The sequence below is a fragment of the Pinus tabuliformis genome, chromosome 1_2 (assembly GCF_031772625.1).
Source record: "Pinus tabuliformis cultivar Carrire ecotype Pingquan chromosome 1_2, CPIR1, whole genome shotgun sequence".
Lineage (NCBI taxonomy): Eukaryota > Viridiplantae > Streptophyta > Pinopsida > Pinales > Pinaceae > Pinus > Pinus tabuliformis.
In genome coordinates this window covers 977571842-977594097 of record NC_142298.1, presented here as the reverse complement: position 1 = coordinate 977594097, position 22256 = coordinate 977571842, and positions in this window count along the sequence as shown.

Below are 22256 nucleotides of genomic sequence, written 5' to 3'. Positions count from 1 at the left end.
GTAAATTTATTGACAGGTACAACTGTCAAAGACCATCACATTCGAATGAACCATTCAGGTACGCATATTTATTTAATGGTTATTACTTTTTATGTGCTAACTATGGACATATGGCTAGGGATTGTGAAGTTTTTGACAGGTACAATCCTTATTTGCAAAACCATAGAAGCAAGTTTGCAGGATCACGAGACAGGTTCCACGCTAATTTTGTTAGAAGAGAATACGTACTATATGGGATAAACATTGAATGTTTCAAATTCCATAACTATGGACATAGCACTCGCAGTTGCAAATATCAGATGGAATCACCTATGGATAACATTGAATTCTTCAAGTGTCATAACTATGGGCATATGGCTCGAGATTGCAGGAATAAGAAGGTCTGGAAAAGGAAATAGGTACAGGAAGACAAAGCAAATAACAAGGTTTCAGCAGTTATGCTTTCAGGATTTGTAAAAGCGAAAGTTCATGAGGAATTAGCAGTTGCTTCAGTTAATGACTCAAGTCAATATGGCCCATTAGGTGACTCACTATTTTTAACAATTTGGCTTGTTGACTCCTTAATGTTTGTAGAGGAGTAGTCTATGCAGCAGTATATGGCACAATTCTACGATTGATGGAAAGGTAGTTTGAACAAGATGGCAGTTTAATTACAGGTTCAGGAGGAGAAAAACAGTCGAAGGATTACATGTTACCAGGAACAAGGTAAGATTAAACTGCAAAGGATATGCACAGGTTGAAGGAATCGATTTTGAAGAAACATTTTATCCCATTGCCAGAATGGAAGCTATCAGGATGTTTCTCGCTTATGCTTGCTCGAGAAAAATCAAGATTAAATAAGGCTCTATATGGTCTCAAGCAAGCTCCTAGGGCTTGGTATGCTCGTCTTGACAGATATCTACATCAACGGGGATCCAAGAAAGGAAGTGCTGACAACAATCTTTATGTGAAAGTGTATCAAGATAACCTAACTATTATCGAAGTATATGTGGATGATATATTCTTTGGAAGCAATGATGACATATTAAGTAAATAATTTTCCACAAAAATGCAAAGTGAGTTTGAAATGTCTATGATTGGCGAGCTGACATACTTTTTAGGGATTTAGATTTCTCAGTGGGATAAAGGAATATTCATATATCAAACCAAGTACATCAAAGAAATGCTCAAGAAATTCCAAATGGAAAATTTCAAGCCAGTCCTTACCCCCATGGTAACATGTTGAAAGAAAATTCATCAAAGGATATGGACCAAAGGTTGTATAGATCCATGATTGGTAGTCTCTTATATGTGATAGCATCCCGACGTGATCTGATGTAGGAAGTTTGACAAGTAGCAAGATTCCAAGCAACACCAAAAGAATCTCATATTATTGCCGTCAAAAGAATTCTTCAATATCTTAAGGGAACAACGCAAATATGGTATATGGTATCCCAAAGGAAATGATCTGGTCATCCAAATTTATACAAATGCAGATTGGGCAGGAAGTGTTGATTATCGTAAGAGTACCAGTGGAGCAACATTCTATCTAGGCGGTTGACTTGTTTCATGGTTAAGTAAAAAGCAATCTTCAATCTCGTTATCCACAACAAAAGCAGAAAATGATTCAGCAATAGCTTGTTGTACACAAGCTCTCTGGATGAAGCAAACTTTGCAAGATCTTCAATTCAAGTTTGATTAGCCTATTCCCATATTTTGTGATAACACTAGTGCCATCAGTATCTCCAAGAATCATATGATGCATTCCAAAATGAAGCACATTCTGATTAAATATCATTTCGTTAGAGAGTAGGTCGCTGAAAAGAATATCAAGCTTGAATATGTTGGCACAAAGGAACAAATCTCTAACATAATTGCCAAACCATTACATCATGAGGCATTTGAGTATCTTCGCCAAAAGCTTGGGATTCTCCCAAGTTTTCATTAGACTCTTTCTCTTATCTACTCAAGTAGAAAGGGGGAGTGGAGGTGTGTACAGGTGCCCAAGATGGTTGTTTGTTAGGGGGAGTTACCCTTTTCCATTGATGCAAAGGGGGAGATAAGGTAGTAGGAAGAGATGTCATGATCGCAAGGGGAGTGTTTGTGTTTCCATCAATGCCAAAGGGGGAGATTGTTGATCAATGATTGTCATTGATATAAACCCAAAAAACACCAGGGGCTACCCCGATCTTGCATGGAAATTTTTTCTTGACAAATTACTCTATTCTAATTCAGGGATCTTTGGCATGGATTCTGCTCACCGAGATGTTTTCTTTGATATATGGCACGCCAAGTAATTCTTCATGGTTTGAGAGATATTCATGTGTGAAGTTAGTAACCCCAATTAGTGAGCTAAAACCCTATGGGATTGTGGCATGGCACTCATAATTGGTTGTGGTCATTGAATAGTAAAAAATTAATAAATTTTTTTTCTCCTAAAATATCTCCAACGTTCACTTGTTGAGGACCCTCTCAACTCAAGGCATTCATATAAATAATGACCCTCATATCCTCCTCTAGTAGGGATTTTGTGGCTTCAAACAAGTAATCGTGGAATTTTCGCTATAACGTTTTGTCTGCGACATTTCAGAAACTGAAATTAAAAACCATTTGATCCAAACTATTGATGAACTATGTGACTAAATTTCAGATTTTGGTTCACTATATTTTTGGAGATATGATCTAAGGATGTTAGGGTTTTTGCAGGCTCCTGAATTTCATGTCAAACAAGTGACGTTGGAAAAATCATCATAACTTCTCTCTGAGCATTGGATTCAAATTTCGTAAATATTCACAAAAAGAGGACGGACTTTAGTTTGTTGAGTAGAATGTTTAGGGCCGAAGGTCGCAACAGTGACACATGGCACTTCGTACAAGTTCGATCTATTGAACCAGTCTATAATCAGGTCATCGTGGGTGATTGGGAATAGCTCTTTCTTGAAAAATCCAACCTTGATCAAACCTATGGGGTTGTGAAGAGGACTCATAGGGATACCACAGGACGAAATTTTAGACCATGGAGATCTGAAATTACATATATACAATAGATTCAATATTGAGCTCCTAGAAGGCAAGAAAAAACATGCATTCAAGGATCACTGCAGTAACGACCACACATCAACAGTCAAGGGTAAGTCTCCTACAGCAAGGTATGTATGATTATGTTTACATATGAATTTTTAGTATCATCTCTTACATATGTTTTTTCAGGACAACGTAAGTATATACAGTTTCTTGGTTTGTCTCTATATGTCACAATTAGTTTTTTGGATGTCTTATTCTTGATAGTACACATTTTATGCTACATATTCTTGATGTTACACCAAGTTTGATAGATCTATATGACGTTGTAAGTTCATAGTTGATAGAATGGTCTCTGTTTTTGTACTTAGAACTTGGTCCATCACAAGTCTAGGGTCTGTCATTAGTTTTTATTATATATCTTTAGGTCAGTTTTGGATATAGTTTTGCATAGAGTCTAGGCCTATATCAAGAGTGGGAGTATTTGTCTACTGCTGCAACAAGCCAACAACAAAAGTGACAAGCAAACTTCAGGTATGCATTGTAATTTTAATTTGTGTTTATTCATTATTATGAACTTACATGTGTTTTGTAGGCAGAGGTAAGTTGAAGGGTATTTTGTTTTGTTTTGGGATTGGTTTCGTTGGGCAACTTTTGCATGCAGGTAGAAGAAGATTCAATTACAACTTCATGTAAGAATTCAAGAGAAAAAGTATCAAATCAAATGAAGCATTGTAGCGGGACATCCTTTGAATACATGACAGCCATCCATATAATATGAAGAAGTTTCAAGGCCAAGAGTCATCATTGTAAAGTTGTAAAAGAGTCATTTGTAAAAGTGTCATCTTTGGAAGAATCATTATTGTAAAAGAGTCAATCTACCTAGAGTCAAAAGGGCGTTATTGGGAGGTATAGGATTCTCTGTTGGGATGATGTCATGGTTAGGTTGTAGGTTATAGTGTGATTGGGTATATGGTCAAAATCATTGTAAATCATATTGTATCGTGGATCATTTTCCTTGGTACAGGAATCCACACTCTTGTCTCATTTCAATCATTATAGGGTGGTAGGGACGTGGTAGGAAGGTGCATGAAGTCGCCTACAGGTTGGAGCCTATGAACACTTCAGGGTGGTAGGTTGGTCTAGGGTGTTGGGGCATCCATTCAGTTGATTACTAAAGAAACTAGGGCATTGGGGCATCCTTCCAATGGGAGATGGAGAAGAATTATTTTCTAGGATTCTACGAAGTTGTTGCTTTCATTTCAGTTGGCGCTGAAGATTAAAGAATTTATTAGAAAATCGTTTTGTGGTTTTTGACCTGGAGGGGGTTTTTCCACCTAAATTTTTTGTGCCTCTTGTGTTCTTTTATTTATTGTTATTACTTCATAAACATTAATAATAATTGAATATTAACTAATTCTCTGAAAAGATTTAAAAGTGCTAATTGCTAAGGAATATTGATTCACCCCCCCCAAGTATTTTCCAACACATTGTTCCTAAAAGAATAGCAAGAGTTCACCTACAAGAAATTTCTAGAAGACTTTGTTCATCTAGCTATGAAAATTCTCCATAGTACAGTGCAGCCCAGGATCAGTGAGGATATCAAAATAATTTTCCATCTATTAGACCAAGCAAAGACAGGAGATTGCTACCTGTACGAAAACTACAAAGAGATTAGAGTCTATGGATGTGAATTGGCCCCTTATAAACTCCCCAAGTACCTCCCAATGAGGATCTTTTCACTGGAGTACATCACGCAGATGTTCAACTCAGATGATGTTGATATTTTGTAGTGGCCAAGAAAAAGACACAATTCGGATTTAACACACAGGTGGGCCCATTTGTGTGCAACACAAGAACAACAGGTGAGGAGGTAGATAAGATACTGAAGGAAATGAAGTTCATCTTGAGCTTCACATGGTCTTATGACCCCTATGGCATCATTTCAAAACTCATAGTGGACAATAAGAACACCCCTACATTCATACTTCTAGGCCAGACATAGAAAAATATGCCAATCAGTTGGAATGGGCAGAAAATGCCTTGTAGGAAGCTGAAGAGCAGATTGTGTCCACTTCCAGTTTGCAAACTCTTGTTCGTCAAGAAAAATCCAACAAAAGGTAGAGGGAGGAAGGGTAATCATCCACAACCAGGAGTGAAGCCAAATAATTTAGAATGAGTTACAGAAAGAGACCCAAGGTGACTCACAAACTAGAAGTAGACAAAGAGATTGAAGAACAGGCAGTTATCATCATCATAGGTTCACCACCAAAAACCACCAAGTTTACTACATCTCCTTCTAAACCTTCATCTTCACAGGGTCATAAGGTGACTGAGTTGGAACCACACATTGTCTAGACATAAAAAGAGAAGACAGTGTTTTATAGGTACAAAGAAATAAAGCTCAAGAATAAAATCTTGAAGAACAACACTTACAACCAATTCTAGAAGAAGACTTCCAGTTCACAAAATAGACTTCTATCAGTGTTTGATACTAAGCATGGTAGAATGCACATGGCTTTTCTTGAGGCTTAGAATTCACAACCCAAATAAATAACTAACTACAAGAGCACCACCTTTGAGTTCAGTACAAAGGACATACATCCCATTGATCAAATGGAGATGCACAAACAAACTAGTGAGATGATATCCTCCACTCTGACTAATACTGCCATGTCCTTATCCAAATTACAGGTTTCTTTTGCAAATATACAGTCATAATTGAAGATGGAGAAGGTCTCCTCCTTGTCCAAAGATAATAGGATCAAGTCTTTGGAAGACTTGGTGATCAAGATAGGGTATGACCCTAAAGATGTCAATGCTACTGAGGAGATTATCATGAAAAAGAACTTGGACATTACAGCATTGAGGAAACAGCTAAAGTTTCCAGCTATAGAAGATCCAATGACCAAGGACATTGAAGAAGGTGAAGCTCAAAAAGAAGACATGATGAAACTGATTATTGACCAAAACATACAGATCAGGCAGATGGAAGAAGAGTTGGAAAAGATGATAAAGGAGAAGGAAGACAGGTTGAATATGGTTATTGTTCCCTTGGATGTTGTACCTCTTTCTCAACTGCCATCAACAAGAGAAACTACTACACCTACCACTTCAACTCAGACACCCAGTGCTGAATAGGTGACACAGACACTACAAAACATGTCATTGCAGTCAAAGGAAATTGAGACCTTGCAGGGCCAACTCAAAGCTTTGGAAGTCCAGAAGGCCAAAGTTGAAGTTGCTCGAACTGTTGAATTGGACAAATCTCAGAGACTTTTGGAAAATTTGCGTCAGGAAAAGAGAGACACTTCAATTGGCCAGACCTTGGCCCAAGCCAAGGAAACAATTTGGATGAACATACTTGACTCAATGAATGAGATTTGGCCTTCTATCCAAATTATATTTGAATAGAAAGAGTTAATAGAGAAGGCCACTGAGACCATTGTGCAAGGAAGGGAAAAACTAGGAGAAATGCCAACTGAAGCTGCCAATATTATCAGGTTCTTAAATTCAAAGTCCATATATGAGCTGGAGGAAGTGGGAGTCAGTGATAGAACTGCCACCATTCTGGAAGTCAAGAAATTCTTGACTAAGAGAAATCTGATTGACCAGTTGGAGGAAAGGTGTGAAACCTTGGAGCTGCAAGTGAATAGATTTACAAACAGGATTGAAGCCTTAATGCAGAAGGGACTACCTAGTATCTATGTCATCAATGACAAGTTGATCACTCAGGAGGACTATATCCTGAAGATGAAAGAGGTATCCAAAAGCAACATTAAGTTCAGTGGAATCAAAGGGAGTATGACAGCAAAGGAATTTCTGAAGACCATGTCAAATGACTTCCATGTGCAGAATGAGGTAAAACATATTTTTATCATGAAACCAACCTTTGCTAAATATACAAAGGTAGATGAAATCTACCACAGGGTGTAAAAGTTAACAGTGCCAGATGAAAAGAGATGGGAAGAGTAACTTGATTTACTAGACTAAGGAATAACTCAGGATCAGTAAAATATTATGCCAGCGCAACACCTAGCGCAAGATTCAGTTCAACATCACATTCAGTTTTGGATGATCCATCAACAAAAACCACCCAAACAGGACCACCGCTTTCCTCAATAGCCTACGTGGCCTATTCTTTTTCCAAGACTAGATGATATTAGTTTGTAATTAGGCTAATAATACATTATCAGTTTGACAACGATTTTGTGAAGCATTATTGTAATTTTTATTATAAATACTTCACTATTTTAAGTATTAGTGTTGATTTCCAAATGTAATTTCTACTGCATATTGTAATTTTGAAGTACTGGAGCATCAATAATACAGGGACCTTTCACAGGATTCATGTAGTGTGTTAAATGGTGATGTGTTTCTTGTCTTTATTTGTTTCAACGTTGTTATTTCTTTACTCTGTCATTCTGAATCTGAATTAATCAACAAAAACTGTGACAAATAGAATTTGTTATCAAGAGCGCCCTATTTTGTTTGTTGTTAATTTTAATGTTTTCCACTAAAGTCAGGTCAAAAAATTCTTAATTTCTCTTTGGTCTATACTGAACTTTACACTTCTTCTTTTCCACCATCCATTCAAATTTTGAAAAGATCCATTTGCTACAACCTAGCTTGCCCTGTGAAAACTCCTCTAAAAATTGATAGAAAAACTCCAATTTAGTTTATAGAATCCATAGCCCAATGGAATTATAACACTCAAATCAACCAAACTTTTCAAACAAACAAACAAGCACAGTCATAGCTAGCCTAAATTTCATATAAAAATAAAGCTAAATCAAACAGAGAGATCCCTCTTTGAAGCTGGCAAGGCTAGATCCCAGATTCCAAAGTGGTTTTGATGTTTTCCGATGTGTTTAATCCGTCAACCTCAAAAATATAGAACGAAAACATAGTGGTGACCATACTGGGGATAGATACATTCTATCGAAAACATTATTATTCCCTAGTTTTAAATCAGTTTTTCAATAAGCAACTATTATATCATTATGAAATACATTATCTGAGGTTTTTATTTTTTATATATTTAGTGTGTCATTGATTCTGATTTTCATTTTTGTGTGATGATTTTTCATAGCCCTGGCTCCCAAAAGAATTTACACTAGGTCTCACCTTGATCCTAAACCCTGCTGAAATTCTAGATAACCCTGAGAAATTGGTGAGAAATAAAATCTTTACCAAGAGTCAAGGTAGTAATAGTCCTCTATCTAGATTCAATTCTCTCCCTAAGAATATTCCTTTGTCAAGGTCTAATTCTCTCCCAGAGAAATTTGAAACTTTACAAGATATAGAATTTGATTTGACTTTCTAACAAAGTTTGTTTAGAACAAAGTCTGAGGCTTTTGTAGATCAAACTGTCATAGATAAATCCATACTACAACCATATATACCCCAAACCCAACTCCTTGAAGCAGATCCTGATTTTGAATCTTTCAAACAATTTGACAAACTACAAGGTCTAGTTTCAGTGTTTGACCAAGCTATTGAAGAAGCCTTTATTCAACAGTCGATTGAATTTTCTACTTTAATAGTTGCAGTGGCCTCTTTGTCTCGTCAATCCTCCCATTCAGTTCATCTACAACCTCCCACTCCTACTCATTCCATAGTATAAACCTCCTCACCTTTGGTTTCCCAAATTGTTATGCCTACTATCCCTATACTTATCAAAACTACACCTACATTAGGTACAATTTCAAGTCAATCTTCCAGAACAATTATAGCAGGAAGGCATGCACCTTTGGTGTTTCCAGGCTAGTTGTATACTATGCCTGGAGATTATTAATAAAAAATTGTGACCTTTGATAACACTGGTGCTTATACTGCTCAGTAGCATGTGGATAGGATGAATGATGTGTTTGACCTCCAAGAAGTAGATGAAGCTGATGTTAAAATGAGATTGTTTGCCCAAAGTTTAGGAGGTGATGTCAAGAAATGGTTTAGGGGTTTACCTGCAGGAAGTATAGCCAACCTTGATGCTTTCCATCAAACTTTCTTAGCTAGATGGGAGATCAAGAAGAATCCACTTCAACTCCTAAATGAATATAAAAGACTGAAAAGAAAACCAAATGAAAGTGTGGAAGAATATTGTGAACGGTTTAATATTGTTTACAATGCCATTCCACAAGACATCAAGCCCTCCCCTAGCCTAGCTCTGATTGATTTTCTAGATGGTTTCGATGTAGACATGGAATATCAACTTAGAGAGAGACCCAACAAATTTGGAAGAAATGCAAGCAAATGCAATTAAAGTTGAAGCTAACATCCAAGCCACAAAAGCCAAATTGAAGTCTGAATGCAGAGTTACCATAAAAGAAGAACCTTCTACTTCTGTTGTTAATCATAAGATTGATAACTTATTCAGAGTGAATCAAATGATGCAAAGAGTGAACATTAATGACCAAACTCAAGCAAGAGAAAACCAAAATGTCCCTCAAACTAGAAACCAAAACTTTAGAAGGAATGTTCCCCAAATTAAACAAAGAGAACAAAAAGGTCCAGACCAGTAGGTTCGGCCTCCTTTTCAAGAAAATTACACAGATGATGAGGGGAATATTGTGGAATATTTGGATGATAATCAAATAAATTTGTTGGGGATAAATGATGATGAAACAGTTTTCCTCACTCAAGAGGAGCAGGAACTTTTTATCATAGCCCAGACTAACTTATATTCTGAAGAGTCAGATGAATACAAACAAGGGTTTGAAAATTCCAAAATGGAATTCCATAGGCAATAAAACCTTAGAAGCAAAAAGAATCCAAATGCTCTCAGTGCCAAAATCTCAGAACAACTTGCTAAGAAGTCATCTGAAAATGAAGATAATTTTGGTAAGAAAAAGGTAGAAATCCCCGTCAAAAAGGTTGTTAACAATGTTTCTAAAACTACTCAAACATATGTCCCAACCACCGGCCAACAAAAAGAGTCCATCACAACGACAAAAAAATACAGAGCAAGTTGAACCTCCTAACTTGAGTAAGAATCAAACATCCTTCAATATGGAGAATGAACTGGAAAAAATGAAAATCCCTATTCCTCTCATAGAGCTAATGAACAAAAACATGTACAGACCCCAAGTAAAGAAGGCCTTAAACATTGGAGAAAACACTGACTCTATAAATCTGAATGATGACCAGCCTGAACTCTTATTTGGGTCAGAAGTTGAAGGCAAACCACAGGAAGGAGGAGTTCCTCCATTCTATGTTAGCTTGAATATTCATGACAAGATTCTCCATAATGCTATGTTAGATTCATGTGCATCCTACAATTTAATGCATAAAGCTATGATGGAGAAATTAGGACTTGACATTACTAGACCCAACAAAGACTTATACTCTTTTGATTCCAGCAAATTTAGATGCCTAGTCCTTATCAAAGATTATGTGTTATTTTAGCCCAAATCCCTACTAAAAGTCTAGTGATGGACATAGTGGTTGCAAACATTCCCCCTAAGTATGCTATTCTGTTGTCATGCTCATGGGGAGCAAAATTACAAGGAACCCTACAAATGGACATGACCTTTGCTACCATACCAGTTTTTGCGCAGCAAAGGAGACTGTATAGGGAAACCTTAATGAAATTTATGGTGAGTACTCAAGACAGACCTCAAAATTATCCACTTTATTCTGTTCATTCAAATTTAGATTTGTTTATTCTTTATAATGATGGGGATATCAACAATCAAGTAATCAATGCTGAGAATGAGGTTTCTAAAATAGACCTAGCCCAAACACAAATAACAGAACTGAAAACTCCTCCTGAACCTCTTTGGAACATGAGTTTTGGTGGCCCTTGCCGCAAGGATGGTGTTGGAGCCGAAATTTGGGTGGTTAACAAGGAAATGATCATGTTGAGGGTCACTCATACAGGCTTAATTTTCAATGCACGAATAACATAACAGAGTATGTAGCTCTCATTCTAAGTTTGCAATTGTTTAAAAAGTTAGGTGCTAAAAGAATTTATATTCAAGGGGATGCCAAATTAATTATTAAACAAATTAAATGAGAATATTCGGCCAAACATCCTAGGATGAGAGCATACAAAAATGTTGTGTTGGACTTCCTAGAAAGTTTCCTTGAAAAGGACCTTTCTGCAATTCCTAGAAAAAAAAACATCATCCCAAACAATCTGTCTTTTTCAGCTAGCTATTGCAAAATGCCTTATCCTAATCAAGAAAATGTACTGGACGTAAAACACTGACTAGCTATACCTGATAATGTAAGATATTGGTAGGTATTTAGAAATGATAAACAGATTGAGAGTTTCCTGCAATCCAAAGATGAATTTCAAGATGACATTATATATTTGGAATCTGAAGGAGACAGTCAAATTATTGAACATTTTGATCCAGAAAGGAAATTGGATAATTTAGATGTAAATACTCCCTTAGATAAAGTTGTAAATAAACCAGAATTTCTTGAAATTGACCCAAAAAAAGAAGAGATTGAAACACTCCAGCTTAAAGATAATATTTTTCCAAGGGGTCTAGCTCCATTAGAAGAACTATTTTATTTCAATGATGTGGCTAAAAAGCCTAAGATTGACCCTTAGGAACAACAGTTGAAGATTGTAATTTACGTACTGAAAAAGACCCAAAAATCATAAAACTATCCAAATCAATCCCAGGAGCTAAAAAACAAAAGTATATTGCATTATTCAAGGAATTTAGTGATTTTTTTGCTTGGAGCTATGAATATCTTAAAACATAGGACACTGAAATCATACAGCACAAAATTCCAATTAAGGAAGATCAGAAACCTTTTAAACAAAACCTTCATAGAATAAATTCGGTTCTGATGCCTTTAATTGAGAAAGAAATCAAAAGGATGTATGATTCCAAAATCATAGTTCCTCTTAGCTACTCTAAGTGGGTTTCCAACATTGTGCCAACTAGGAAGAAAACAGGGGAAATCAGATTGTGCATAGATTTCATAAACCTTAACAAAGTTTCCCTAAAAGACAACTCTCCCTTACCTAAGATGGATCATATTCTGCAAAAGGTAGTTGGATCTTCTAGGATTTCCTTATTAACTGGATTCTCAGGTTATAATCAGGTCTTAGTTCATCCAGAGGATCAAGAAAAAACAGTCTTTACTACTCCTCGGGGTACCTTCATGTATGTGAAGATGCCTTTTGGATTAATGAATGTTGGAGCCACATTTCAGAGAGAAATGGATATTTCTTTTTCTAATGAAATTGGTAGATTTATTGTGATCTATCTGGATGACATAACTATATATTCTAAATCTGATGAAGAACATCTCATGCACCTTAGAAGAGTTTTTGAAAAGTGCAGAAAGTTTGGGATCTCATTAAATCCTAAGAAAACAATGTTTGGTCTTGAAGAAGGAAAACTTCTTGGTCACATTATATCTAAGGAAGGTATCAGAATTGACCCTAAAAGGATTGAAGCTTGATGGGGAGAGCCCGTAGTTCCACGCAATAATGCTAATCAAATAACACAATAATGCACTGATCAATAAGTAAATGATTAAACAATGATTTTATGGCTTAACAATGGTGATTAGCGGTTAATTATTGGATGATTCTAGACTTCGTTTGGGTGGCATTTATGACTGACATTAATCTCGCTGTGCTGGCGGTCCTTGCCTTGGTTATCGTTCTTCCACTTCTTGGTCTACGCCAAAACCCTGTTTACCATGTCATTGGTTCATTTTTGCTCTTGTAACTTTGTTGCTCTGAGGGTTTGGTTCTGGAAGTGAGTTTTTGGCTGTGGATGGGTGGAAATGAGCCACAGGCTTTGCCTGCACCAGCTATGAGTTGTGCTACTTGTTGGTGTGGCTCTGTCGCTTGTCCTGGTAACTGGTTTGCTTGGCTCCTTGGGCACAAAATGGTGGTTTTCTCGTTCGTATAAGAAAATGACCACTATAATTGTCTGTTCAGTTACTCAACTGATATTTGTTCCGCTGTTCTCATTTATTTGTGGTTCTCCTGCTTGTTAAGTTTAACTAATGGTGTGCATGCTATAGGTCACAGCTGCGGTGACCTCCTCCTGCTCGCAATTCGCTCCAGGTAAGCTATCACTTCATGATTTATTTTTCTCCTTGTCTTTTTCCAGTTCTAACAAAAATTGTTCCTCGGTCTCAGGTTGTCACCGTGGATTGTGGCTCAGTTGGTTTGCATTCTTTCCGTGCAGCTAAACCTCCAGGTAAAAAAAAATTCCACTGTGTATACAGTTCATTACCCTTCGTTTGCCTTTCACTGTTGACAGTTGGGCTAACAATCTTGCTCTGTTTTTTATTGCGCAAGTTAGGAGTTTTCTCCTTGACGTGGTTGGTGTGAGAACCACGGCTCGTTCCTGGTAGGCTCTGCCACTGTTTCAAGTTGTTTTTTTTAATTGTTAGCCTCTGTCGATTCTGTTGGACTGAGTCCCAAATCTTGTCTATTTGGAACTCCTGTGTTGTCACTATGTGACCCGACTAGTTTGATACAAACCCTTGTTTGTAATCCACAATTTTGTAATTGTTAAAAATTGTTTTGGAGCTTGATACAAGCCCTTGGTTTTATTTCGCAGTTCTGGAATTGTCAAGTTTTGTATAGGAGTTAGGCCGTCCAAAACCCTCACCTAGGGTTCTGCTGGTTCATTTGGTTCTTTGACTGTTCGTTGGGTTATACCTGGAATCTGTCATATGTATACAAATATTTTGTTTTCGAAATGAAAGGAAATACAGTGTATTTGGTTGTACTTGTTACCTCTGTCCTGGATTTGGTTACTCGGTGTTTATTTACTCGTTCTTGGTTGAACTGCTCGAAATGTGCCTGGTTCTTTAGGTCGTGGACTTCGTTTGTTGTTTGCTAGCCTTCGTGCTGGGAGTTCTCATGAAATTTTCCATGTCTACCTTCTATTATTTAGGAGAGAAAATAAATGAAAGAGTATGCATGCACAATATCTGCTTATTTTCGTTTATTCAATGACTAGGAAAATGTAGATAAAACATTTCAATGACTGTTACAGATGGATTCGAATGAAAGAAAATTATTCTCTGCCTTATATTATTGTACTGATATGCTGAACCCCTCAGAATGATTTACATTTTGTATTTGTACTGTTTTCCCACAGTTACCTGAACTGTGCACAATTACGCTTTAGTTGTTCCTTTATTAGTTACATAATTGTGAATTCATTCGGTTCTTCTTGCACTACAAGATTTTACAATTAACATGGATGTTTTGTTTTTGTTCTAAATGGAAGAAACAATTATTCACTAAAAGACAGACAATGTTGACAGTGACCTTAACTAACTATATTGTTTCTTAACTAATACTGAAATTAAAAAGAAACAAGAAGTCCCTACATTCTGCTTTGACTAATTAAACTTTAAGAACCAACCACTGATAAATCTTTCCACCTTGGCGGAGACCAACACCTGGTCATGGTGCCCTTAGCTAGATGCTCCTACATCAGGCTCCCGGGGTAAAAAGAAATCATGACTCCAGTCCATGAGCTTCTTGACTGAAAAACCCGCCTGCTCTATCTGTTTGGCATCAAGCCATGAACTATCCTCAATAGGACGGTTCTTCCACTTGACAAGATATTACAGATATTCTTTCTGTCGAGTTCGCTTGGCCACCTGAGTGTCGAGGATCCTCTCGATCTCGGGGGGCTGAACGTAAGGAATTTGTCTCATCCAAGTCTCACTTCCGTCTTGGGTGTCCCATGTAGGCCATGTGGTACTGTCTTCCTCTGAACCAACAGTGTATGGAAACAGGTCTGCCACATTAAAGATGGGTGAGATGCCTATTCTTGGTGGCAGTTGTATTTCATAGGCATTAGCTAAAAATTTCCAGAGAATTTTGCAAGGACCTATCTTTTTGTACTTCATCTTGTTGTATGCACCTCTCGGAAAACGTTCCTTGCACAAATGTGTGAGGACTTCATCCACCATGTTGAACCGTACAGCTCTCCGCTTCAAATTTGCCTGCTACTTATATTTTTGACTACTGTTTTGCAACTTTATTTTCACCTGCTCGTGCAAATCATTCATCACTTTAACAAATTCTTCCCCATCAACACTCTGTCTTTCCTGCTGTCTTAGATCTCGTAATTCATGTATTCCACAAGGATGCATGCCATATAAGATCTAAAAAGGACTGTAACCCATGCTATGATTGGGTGAGTCATTGTAAGTGAACTCCACCTAGGCAAGTACTCGATCCCACATTCGCGAATTTTCACCGATCAAACTTTGTAGCAGGTTCTCCAAACTTCTGTTTACCACCTCTATTTGCCCATCATTCTGCGGGTGATAAGCAGAGCTAAAACTTAACTGTGTGTCCATATTCTTCCATAAGGTGCGCCAAAAGTGCCCTGTAAACTTCACATCCCTGTCAGAGAGAATGGACTTAGGTAGACCATGTAGTCTGACGATCTCTATAAAGAACAAGTGGGCCACGTGAGTGGCATCGCTGTTTTTTCTGCAAGGGATGAAATGCACCATATTCTAAAATCAGTCCACTACTACCATCACCGAATCATAACCCCACTGTCCTTGGTAGACCCAAGACAAAGTTCAAGTTGACTGAGTCCCACGGTCTACTTGGAATGGGCAATGGCGTGTAGAGTCCTGTATTCTGACTGTGTCCTTTTGCAAACTGACACACTTTACATCTAGTCACAAATTTCTGCACATCCCTTCACATTCTTGGCCAATAATAAAAATGGTTGAGCTACTCTAATGTCTTGTCTATGCCGAAATGTTCGGCTAGACCTCCACTGTGTTTCTCCCGAATGATATTCTCTCTCATTGAGCAGTCAAGAATGCATAATTGTCCTCCTTTAAACAACAGCTTTTCCTGCAAATTATAGTCCAACCATGGACTATTATTTCTTACCAAAGGATTCTGACACACTTCGTAAGCCTCCTTGAAATATGTGTCAGTCTGATACAAATCTTTCAACTGCTCAAAGCCTAGCACTTGTATAGTACTCTCCTGTAAGAGTAAGGCTCTTCTGCTCAACGCATCCGCCACCTTATTAGCCTGCCCACTGATATGTTTCAACACAAAGGTGAAACTCTGCAAATATTCAACCCACTTAGCATGCTTGTGATTCAGCTTGTGCTATTGCATCACATAATGCAGTGCAGAATTATCTGAGAATAAAACAAACTCATTCCCCAGCAGATAGTGTCTCTAATGCTTCAGTACTTGGACGACAGCATAGAATTCCTTGTCGTAAGATGAATACTTCTGCCTGATTTCGTTCAACTTCTTGCTGAAAAATGCAACAGGTTTGTCTTCTTGACTAAGGACAGCTCCAATGGTCGTACCGCTTGCATCACAGCGAACCTGAAAAAGCTTTTTAAAATCTGGCAATCTCAGGATCGATCACTCTGTGATCTTCTTCTTCAGTAGCTGAAAACTCCTTTCTACTGCCTTGGTCCAACGAAAAGGCTGACTTGCCTTCTTTATAGTATCCAACATAGGTGTGCAGATTTCATTGAAATTTCTAATAAATTTTTAGTAAAAACTTTCCAACCCATGAAAACTACGTACCTCAAACAAACTTTTCGAGGATGGCCAGTTGACAATTGCTACAATCTTCTCTGAGTCCATGTTCAACTCATTTTTTGCAATCACAAAACCTAGATAAACTAATTTTTTTTGCAGAAAAGTACACTTTTTCAGATTTATCAATAGCTTATTCTACTGCAATTTTTCCAGCACTTTTTGAACATGTCGAAAGTGTTCCTCTCTCGTCTTGTTGAAAATTAATATGCCGTCCAGGTACACTATTACAAACTTCCCAATGTATTCTTTTAGCATTTCATTCATTAATCGCATAAAGGTACTGGGTGCATTGCTCAACCTGAATGGCATTACTAGCCACTCATACAATCCCTCATTAGTCTTGAAGGTTGTCTTCCACTCATCCCCTTCTCGGATTCGAATTTGATGATACCCACTCTTTAAATCAATCTTGGGAAAATATGTTTCCCACTCACGCAGTCCATCATGTTGTCCATCTGTGGCAGTGGAAATCTATATCGAATGGTGATCTTGTTGATGGCCCTCAAATCTATGCACATCCGCTATTCTCCACCTTTCTTGGGAGCGAGAACTGTTGGAACTACGCAAGGGCTCAAACTCTCCCTTATCAGCCCTTTATCTAGCAATTCTTGCACCTGTTTTCTGATCTCCTCATTGTCTTTGGGGCTCATCCGATATGCTGCCTTATTCGGTAAACTTGCTTCTGGTATAAAGTCAATGTGATGACTTATACTTCTCTTAGGGGGCAGTTTATCTGGCAAGTCATCCACTACTATATCGCTGAACTCCTGTAGCATCTGCTGAATTTCCGTAGGAAAATCTGACACCTCTATGTGTAGCAGCACTATCTTCGCTCTTCTTACAACAGCATAGCTTACTTCACTGTCTTCAATCTTCTTTAAAAATTGTTTTCCGCCCATTAATAACAATCTCGTCCCACTTGTTTCTGCTGTCTCTTCTTCCTTGATGGGCACAAGTGTGTGCTTGATCCCATCTTTGACAAACTTATAGCAATTTGTCTTCCCATCATGTACCACCTTTCTATCAAACTTCCATGGTCTACCCAGCAGTATGTGACATACATCCATCGGCATTATGTCACAAGTGACCTTATCCTTATATCTATCAATATCGAACTCCACTTCGCATTTCTCATCTACCAACAGTTGATGACCTTTTTGCAGCCATGATACCTTGTAAGGAGTGGTGTGCTTCAACCGCTTCAACCCCAACTTCTCCACCATCTCCGTGGCAACCAAGTTATCTGTGCTCCCACTATCGATAATCAGCTTATAGCACTTACCGTGTGACTTACAAACTATCCGGAACAAGGCTTTCCTTTGAGTTTGCTCAGCTGTTTCCTTGGCTGGTTTCAGCAACACCTTGTTCAAAACTAAGGCTTCCCCGGTTTCCGACACATTTTATGCTTCTTGGGGAGGTGCCTCTGCTTCTTCTGGTTGTGCGACATATGCACCCCTTTGTCCAGCTTGTTCCGCCTTAGGACACTCAAAATATCTATGCCCCCACTTATGGCACCTGTAGCACTAATAATTAGCTCCTCTGCCTTGGCCATTTCCCCTTCCTCGCTGATATGGCATGCCACCTCTCATGCTGTCACCTTTTTCTGCTATCCCAGAAGCTTTGGAACTACGGCCTTCCTCATTACTGCTGGCAGTTCGCCCTCTGCCATAAGATTGTCCTCTTCCACTGCCGATTCCCCGTCCTGTCCTAGCATTTTGTTTTCTAGTGATCTTCTCCTCTGCTTTCATAGCACTCTGATATGCTTCTTCTATGTTTTACAAGGAAAGAATATTGATTTCATCTAATATTTCTAACCTTAAACCATTCACATACCTTGCTATTTTCTGTTATGAAACCAGCTCAAGAAAAGATAGAAAAGAAAGATCAACGCCTTAGAATTCAGCCTCTTCGAGGGGGCAACCTCCTTTACATTACATAAATGAACAATTCTTGGATGATACAAATGAAAATACCTCCTTTCTATATATAGGAGTCTAAGTGGTCCCAATACAATCAAAGCCTACATAACAATAATATTGTAGGGCACAACAGTAACAATGGTGGGCTTCTATGTGGCATAATAGTAACAATATGGGCACTACATGGGTACATCAATATAATAGGTGGGTTATACTAATAACAATAAGGGGTTACACTAGTAGTATAGGGGCCTAACATGCCCCTCTCCTTCAAAAAGCGTTGTCCTCAACGCTTGAGTAGTTCTTGATGCTTCTATATAAAATTCTTGTCCTCCCATGTGGAATATTCAGCGGGTAAGTTCTTCCACTTGATGAGATACTCTGAAATTGATCGATTTCATAGCTGTCGGGTTCTTGTTTCTGTGACTGCTCCAGGTTCCAATATGATTTTTCCTTCCTCTTCAATTTCTGGCAATATTGCTTGAATTGGGATCTTTTGCAACTTTTGAATAAGTGGCCATACTTCTTCGTTCTTCTTCCATTCATCCGTTGCTTCATTTATCCAATTTGGTTGGATAATATAAATAGCATAAAACAAAGCTTCCACATCCTCATCCTTGAAGCGTCTTCCCATTCGGTAAGGTCGCCATTTTTTAAGTGCATGTAGTATTGCCAACATTTCCTTCTCATAAATAGCTTGCTTGAGATGTAGCAGTAAAAATACCCAATCACTCACATCAAAACATTTTTCACTACGATGTTGATCTACCTGTTGTTTCATTTGATTTTGCACCGAAGTGGCGTTATCCTTTAAAAGTTGGAGAACTTGTTGTTCATGCTCGATATGATCTTTCTCTACTTGGACCTTTTTCTTCTTGATATGTCCTTCTATCTTTTGAGGAGTGGTAATTTCTTCCAGTCCTTTACAAGATATGGTCGGATTCATTTCTTGATGCTCGATGTGATCTTTCACTTCTTGAACATTTTTCTTCTTGATGTGTCCTTCTATCTTGATAGTTTGAGGAGTGGTAATTTCATCCATTGAATTACAAGATATGGTTGGATTCATTTCTTCTTTCTCGATGTGATCTTTCACTTCTTGCACCTTTTTATTCTTGATATGTCCTTCTATCTTGAGAGTTTGAGGAGTGGTAATTCTTGCCAATGCTTTACAAGATATGGTCTGATTCATTTCTTCTTTCTCTGGGGTGGTGTCCTGACGTATATCCTCTTCTTTTGATGTTTCTTGATCCTTTTCTTCCTCCTCTTCATATTCTATGTAAAATAATTTCTTCTCAGCACACCTATGACCTTTAGTGCATTTGCTATCACAATTGTAACAAAGCCCTTTTTCTCTTTTTTCTTCCAATTGTTGTGGTGTAACCCTTGTAGGTTGTGGAAGGCTGGGAGAAACAACACTTCCATCTTTATAGTTGTGAGGGGTATGCTTCCTGGTTTCCATAATTTTGCTTTCCATTATGTCACAAAGCCCTTTTACTCTTTCCAATTGTTGTGGTGTTGCTCTAAAGAAGGTGTTGCTCTTTATATCCTCATAATGTGCTATCATTTCCTCCGTGAAAATTGACCACGTAACAAGTTTTTTACGAGAACAAAGCCCTTTGTACCATAAAAATTGATCTGGTTCTAAATATGAAGATTCAATACATACCTTTTGTAACAGTTGTACACCATGTATATCAAAATATTGCTCCATCTGAAGTATCCAATTTACCGGATCCTTGCCATCAAACTTCCTCATCTTGCTTTTTCTTGATTTTAGGAGCTCTACCTTGAAACGACTGTAACTCTGTACTTTCAGATCTTTAAGTTCTGAACTTGTGACTTGTAGTAGCCCTCTGTGTCCTCTTTCCAATGCCACAAGTCTGATCCAAATTGGATTCTCCAAGAAAACGTTATGCACAATCTCCCGCAGTGACCTGATTATAGACTAGTTCAGTAGAGTGAACTTGTATGAAGTGCCACGTGTCACTGTTTCCACCTTTGACTTTGACAAATATATAAACCGAAGCTACAGTCCGTCCTCTTTCTGTACCTTCTTACGAAATTTCAATCCGATGCTCAGAAAGAAAGTTATGACGATTTTCCCCAGGTCACCTTTTTTGCGTGTAATTCAGGAGTCTGCAAAAAGACCAACTTCCGCAAATCATATCTCCGAAAATATCATGAAAAAAGATCTGAAATTCGGACCCAAGGTTCAGCGCCAATTCTTCTCAAATGGGTTTTTTTTGCGACTTCTTAAACGTCACAGAAAAAAATTTATAGCGAAAATTCCACGATGACCGGTTTGGAGTAGCGAAACCCTAGAATCCAAAGCTCTGATACCAAATGTTATGAAACCAGCTCAAGAAAAGATAGAAAAGAAAGATCAACGCCTTAGAATTCAGCCTCTTCGAGGGGGAAACCTCCTTTACATTACATAAATGAACAATTCTTGGATGATACAAATGAAAATACCTCCTTTCTATATATAGGAGTCTAAGTGGTCCCAATACAATCAAAGCCTACATAACAATAATATTGTAGGGCACAACAGTAACAATGGTGGGCTTCTATGTGGCATAATAGTAACAATATGGGCACTACATGGGTACATCAATATAATAGGTGGGTTATACTAATAACAATAAGGGGTTACACTAGTAGTATAGGGGCCTAACATTTTCTCCGGGGTGTCTTCCATATAACTAGCTCTTAAGTTTACCCAGTAGAATTCTTCAGTGTACTCCCTTATTGTCATCCCTTTCTACTTCAGATTCTGCACTTGCCGATGTAGTGCAATCTGGTAATCCTTAGGTAGAAATCTGCCTTTCAACTTGGCCACCATCCTTGACCATTTCTTTATTGGCAACTTGTTCATCCTCCTTCTCTCTGTTTGGACACTGTCCCACCACAGGGCTACGTGTCCCTTCAGCTTTGTTGCATCAAACTTAACCCTCTGATCTTCATTGACCTCTTCACACTCAAAATATTTATCCAGCTCACTGATCCAGTCCAACAGAACCTCTATGGACAAGCTGTCATCATAATTTTGGATTTCTAGTTTAGGCTTGCTGCTCGCCAATAGGATCGACCTCAACAGTCTCATTTCTGGCCCTTCTTCATCTGATCCATCTATTGTCATTATGGCTTCTTCTTCACTGTCATCTCCTACCTCTGGATCCCTTCTCCTTTCTGCTTCAATTGCCTCCAAACGGGCAGTAAGGATCCTGATCTCCTCTCTCAATCCTTCATTTGTTGCTCTCCAAGCACCTCTTCCACGTCCTCGTCTTCCAACTTCCATTTCTCAGGAAAACATTAAATCCTGCTATGGTACCACTATGATGGGACCAGCCCATAGTTCCACACAATAAATCTAATCAAATAACACAATAATGCACTGATCAATAAGTAAATGATTAGACAGTGATTTTATGGCTTAACAATGGTGATTAGCGATTAATTATTGGATGATTCTCGACTTCGTTTGGGTGGAATTTATGACTGACATTAATCTCGTTGTGCTGACATTCCTTGCCTTGGTTATCATTCTTCTGCTCCTTGGTCTACGCCAAAACCCTGTTTACCATGTCATTTGTTCATTTTTGCTCTTGTAACTTTGCTGCTCTGAGGGTTTGGTCTGGAAGTGAGTTTTTGGCTATGGATGGGTGGAAATGAGCCACAAGCTCTGCCTGTGCTGGCTATGAGCAGTGCTACTTGATGGTGTGGCTCTATCTCTTGTCCTAGTGACTGGTTTTCTCGGCTCCTTGGGCACAAAATGGTGGTTTTCTCGTTCGTGT